This window comes from Pinus tabuliformis, chromosome 1_1 (assembly GCF_031772625.1).
Source record: "Pinus tabuliformis cultivar Carrire ecotype Pingquan chromosome 1_1, CPIR1, whole genome shotgun sequence".
NCBI classification, from domain to species: domain Eukaryota; kingdom Viridiplantae; phylum Streptophyta; class Pinopsida; order Pinales; family Pinaceae; genus Pinus; species Pinus tabuliformis.
The window spans coordinates 687370063-687376005 of record NC_142297.1 but is presented as its reverse complement, the minus strand read 5'-3'; the positions used below and the strand labels follow the sequence as shown (position 1 = coordinate 687376005).

Here is a 5943-nt window from a genome sequence, read left to right as displayed (position 1 = left end):
GTTAGTAGACGTCATTTTTCTAGCCAGTAGCAAAGTCAAGTCAAGTCATCAATCCGCTGGGCCTGTTTGCAAATAAATTTTTTTAAATATAAAGAAGTGAAAATGAAGAAGAGAAGTCAAGTCAACTAATCAGTCCAGAAGAGAGTCAAGTCAAGATGTCCCATAGGACATGAGTTCGAAGAATAGGCAGGACAACTTTGAAAGTTCACTGAAACAACCTTGTCGCTCTGAAGAAGGGAGTGAAAGTCAAGACAACTAATTAATGTTACTCATGGCTTCACATGTGACAGAGATTCGAGTCGACCAACACAACGACTTTTAAAGTTCATATAAGACATCGTCAACAAACTTGTAGCGTGAGTTAGTAAACGTCATTTACTAGTCAGTAGCAATATGTGAGAAAAGTTCGTTGGGCTGTTTGCGACCAATTTTTATTTTTATTTTTATTATAGAGAAGTGAAAATGAAGAAGAGAAGTCAAGTCAACTAATCAGTCCAGAAGAGAGTCAAGTCAAGACAGCTAATTAGTGTTACTCATGGCAGTTCCTATTTCCACCTCCATAGCAAAGTTAATGCTATGTCCTTACACCCTCTGACAATGGTAGACAACCTCCTTGACGTCATGGGGCCCTTCCATGTTCGACCATGCATCATAGCATGCATCCCTCTCCGGCAATTATAGGGCATGCAACTCCGGCGACTCTGCCGTCTGTCGTGCTCCTGCCCATCGACCCTGCCCGCCTCCACTTTGGCCTCCACTCTCACGTATTAATGAGGCACATTTACCAACCCGAGGCACATTTACGGCATTTATGAATGGTACCAACCATCCTCCAGGCAATTCAAACTCCAAGACAATTCACGCATTGAACTCCGACGAACAGAGGAGAGGTTACAACCATTGAACTCCGGCGAACTGAGGAGAGGTTATAGAAGGTGATCTAGTGCATGCAGCGCTTCGAGGTGGAAATAGGAACTACCATTCAAACTACCGGCAATTCAAACTCCAAGAGAATTCACGCATTGAACTCCGGCGAACAGAGGAGAGGTTACAACCATTGAACTCCAGCGAACAGAGGAGAGGTTGCAGAAGGTGATTCAGTGCATGCAGTGCTTCGAGGACGGAAGATTTCAAACACTCTTTCGACCTTTGTCTTGCGCGTATACATGTATTATCGTATACCCCTGCATACAACCATAATATAGAATTCATGAAACAGCTACTGAAAAACGTGGGGCTTTCCCCTTTGCGGTTCTGTGAAAATGGTTGATACAATGAAAATTATATGTTCAGGGTGTTACAGGTACTCTTGTTTGTGGTTTTATGAATTCCTATCAGATGTATTTCAGATCCTATACAGTTGAACTTTGATAGTCATGAATATAAGCACTCTTGAGTTTAAGTTACAAAAAATTGATAGCCCAGCAGATGGTTTACGTAAATATATAAAATCCACAAACAAGCACAACCAAAAGGTGGTAGCATACACACCTCTGCGTGTACACAATAAAATGATGCTTTGTCGGTTCTTGCAAAAATCCAAATACTGTACATCATTATAATGACTATGGTGACTATCATTACCAAAATTAAAGAGGTTACTGATGTGAAGCCAAGAATCTTGCATTACCCCATTTATGATCTCAATTGTAAATCCAAATATCTATATGTTATATATCATTACAAGTATTCTATGATTGATACCAAAATTTAACAGGCAAAAGACGTCAATATTAGGATCAGGAATTGCCATTTGCCAAATTCAAGTCACTGATCAACAATGCCTTCAATTCGGCGTCAAAAGTTTCAACCATTTTCTTCACTTCTCTGGTGACCTCTTTCTTCACTTCTCTGGTGACCTCAGCCAACGTATCCATGATTTCCTTCATAATTGGCGTCGATGAAACTGGGGGCTTGATAGCGATTGAATTCCTATCAGATGTATACAGCTCAGAATTTCAATAACAGAGGAGCTTTTACTGAAAGTTTGAAACTATATGCAGCTGACCATTGGTGATTGAAAATTGTTTTTCGCAAGGTTAGTGCGCATCCTTTTCATGCCTCGAAGCCGTATTTTAAAACGCCATATGCAACGCAACAAAGCCCTAGCATTTCCAATAGATTCCCAACGACATTTCATGTTTTATGAACTCTTCCCTGGTTAATGATCTGTAATTGATTTAGCACAGATTCCAAAACAAGTTTTGATTGATTTAAAGATTTAAATATATTTTAAAGATTAAGAGATTACAGCTCGATTTACTCACTCCGCCAAACTGTCTCGTAAAAGATAGCAAATTTATTCTGGAGCAGTAATATATGGCCAAATTTAGATCGCAACTGGACTCACAGTTCAGAATAAATTTTATTTGACTCCTCAAGAATGCAGTGCCATGAAGAATCTTGTTCATCATTCTCACAAGCATCGGTCCTGGTCATGGTTAATTATAAGGAGTATTCCCAAGCCAAATGGCTCTGAAAATCTTATTTTGGTTGGAATTTTGATTAATAAAAGGTTCAAGTTTCATTGGATTAGATGAATTTTAAAAAAAATAGGGTTTTGATGAAGTCAGCGCTTGCAAAATTTTATGAGGCAATCAAGAACCGTCTTACGGAATTTTAGTTAGGAAAATCGAAATTTCTTCCCAGTGATGGAAAGTTAAAGTTTTAAAGAATCTTTTTTCTGCATGTTTAGTCAAATATCTTGTGACCGAAAGCATTTAAATATCGTAAATGCAGTAAGCAAGCATTTACAGATTCTAAATAGATAGAAGTTTTTACTCGCTCAAATACTTTTATTAATTGATTTTTTCCAACCTGATAAAAAAAAGATTTAAATTTTTTAATATAATTATAATTTTGTTACGATTCAAATTTTTCTCCTAATGACTTGTTTTTCTCAAAAATCTACTTTAGGATCGTAAAAATTTTCAATTAAATGTTTGATTAATAAGTATTCATGTTTCCTATATCCGCAAAATCTTACAGCAAATCATCTATCCTCATTTCATTCAATTTTATATTATACAAATGAACTATGAATACTGTAGGTATATTATACGCAGTGGAATCAGTAGATGAATCTGGTGTCATCTGTTTGGATGGAGAAATGGAAAACCATAGTAAAAAATCACAACACAATTGCATAGTCTAATAAATGTGGAATATTGTTGTTAAGGAATCTGTTTAGTTATTAACACTGTGAGTATATATACATAGTGGAAACAGTAGATAAATTTGATCTAATAAGTATAAATGGAGAAATAAAGAAGTGAGGTACACATGGAAACAACAGAAGGATCTGATGTAATAGGAAGAAATAGAGAAGTAAAGAAATGAGAGTTGACATTATTTACATTAAATATTAACACTTTAGATATTCAGACTAAAATCAGTTGATGAAAGCACTTACAGACTTTGTCCTTGCCGGATGTGCAACAGTAATGTGCTTAGAATTGCCGGAGGCTTACAAGCCTTGGCTGTCCAAGCTTTTCTTCTCCTTTCTAATTTTAAGTGGAATGATGATGCTGGGATAAGCCGGATAGTTATGGTAACCACAAAAAAATAGATATGAATATTGATTTTTACTTTAATGTGTTTTTATGATGTTTTTAACAACATTGTTGTTTACATATTCATTTATAAGGAAGTAAGAAAATGGAGGAAATTAGACATGAATGGGAGGTAACTATCAAAGGCACCAAGCAAGTGTTCACTTGTCTTGTTGGTGGCTGTGCGGGGAATTTGAGGCGACCTAAGCTATCTGGCCTTAATCATCATCGCGCTACCACCCACAATCTCCCACCAATTCCTCCACGTCAAAGAGGTCGAGTAAGAGATGCAAATGATACATGGGCGGTCAAAGCTATCTATCCTTAATCATCATCGCGCTACCACCCACAATCTCCCACCAATTCCTCCACATCAAAGAGGTCGAGTAAGAGATGCAAATGCTACATGGGCGTTCAAATTAACAAGTGCAGTTAAAAGGCAAAATGCCAAAATACAATATGATTTAGATGCAAGGCTATGTCGTGCATGACAACAAGCATATAAAAGATTTTTCAATAAAGAAATTCTTTTAGTTGTATGTATTTATTAGTATTTATTTGTATATGATTTTTTATTAATATTGTCAATGAAGAAATTCTTTCAGCTATAAGTATTTATTAGTATTTATCTGTATATGTTTTCTATTAATATTAATTTATTGTTGTGGACTAAATTCATTGAAACTTATTTTCACAGTCTGTTGTTACATTTGATCAGCTTAATGATACTTCAAAGCAAAGGATTTGTGAAAAAATTCAACGTTGGGATCAGAGTCTACCTCGTAGATGCATGGAGACAATGAAGCGCATAGATATTGCTTTAAAAGAGAAAGCAAGCACTGAGGTTCCCGATGATGTGGGGGAAGAAGGATTAGATGAGCACAACCATATATTAAACTTTGATGAAACTAATCAGGATAATGACAACACAGTTGAGTCCATTTTTTTGCATATATTAATTTTTTAGACATTTTAACATTAAATAATATTTATATTTATTATAATTGTATACTAATTTCTCATTGTTATTGATATGCATAGCCTAATCAACAAAATTCCCCAAATTGAAGCCACCAACCATTATGACGCTCACCTAGATTTCAAGGTTTTCAAGGGGTTACTGGGCCAGTAAGTTTTTAATCCATATAACCTATTCCACTAAAAACATTAATATATAAATTGTTATGTTTTACCATAATGATGGGATGAGAAATGGATGTTCTGTATTATATATCGTTATCTTTGATTTTTTTTTATTGTGTGTGTGTGTGTTATTTCTTATTTATGGTGCAGGTGTTCCCTTTGGAACCATCACAATCAATGAAAACCCCTTGTCGAAGCCTTAAGAAGAATGGAAATGAAATGGTTCAAATGCTACAACCATCTTCACGTCCAATGTCACAATGCAAGGTAAGATTATATTTATTTATACTCTTATAATTTTATCATATTTTTACATTTAATTCTTTTTGAGTCACATACTTATATCTATGTATAATATAATGTTCAGAGTAATGAATATACATCTCCCAAAACACCTTTGCACATGTATGATGGTGGACATGATACTCAGCAAAAATCACATTCTCCTCAACCATTGCGGCATTCACCTAGACTTCAAGATAAATTAAGAGAGGTAAGTTATATACTACATATCTTAGCTCATAATAACATTGACATATTTTTTTATGACTAGTTAATGCATTTTCTTTTAATATTCGTTACATGTTCACCATATTCTCATTATATCTATATAGATTTTGATATTTATTGGTAGCTAGTCAATGAATTGTCTTTTCATATTCATTACATGGTCAGCATATTTTCATTATATCTATGTGGATTTTGATATTTATTGATAATGTTTTAATTTCCACAGAAAACAAAAAAGATAAATGTTGATGCTATGGTTAAAAGGACCAAAATCACGCCAAAGGACTTGAAAGCACGTGGGTTCAAGTCACGCAAACAATACATAGAGCATATATGCTCAACTACCATTGCTCTCACTAAACCCACTAGGTTTGCTACTTTGAAGGCTAAACATTCCAGCAAGTTTAAATGACTTAGGCTACAATAATATAACTTTAGCCATTGTTTTGTCTATAAAGGAGCTACAAGGACAGTTTCAATATATGTAATCTCTGTATTCTTTAGACTTTTCAATACATCATTTTTTTTTCCAAAAATTGTTTCCAGGTGCTAAGTATGTCTTTAAAGTGCCAACATCATAAAGATTTTAAATATATTTGCATGATATTCCTCTGAAGTACTGCCCTTCACTACCTACGTTTTCCCTTATCTGTCCAACTTTATCCCAGCTGCTATCGCATCAATCCAAGAAATAGTGAATTCGTGACTTTAAAGGCGAAATAATGCACACAAATATATA

General features: G+C 34.8%; 1 long non-coding RNA gene across 1 annotated transcript; it reads left to right on the top strand.

Annotated features, from left to right (window-relative positions):
* The first annotated feature begins 4844 nt into the window (after nucleotides 1-4844).
* Nucleotides 4845-5669, top strand: LOC149215282 (uncharacterized). The gene is made up of 3 exons (XR_016250464.1): nucleotides 4845-4961; nucleotides 5125-5187; nucleotides 5431-5669. It is a non-coding gene; the product is annotated as an uncharacterized LOC149215282 (long non-coding RNA).
* The last annotated feature ends 274 nt before the right edge of the window (nucleotides 5670-5943 follow it).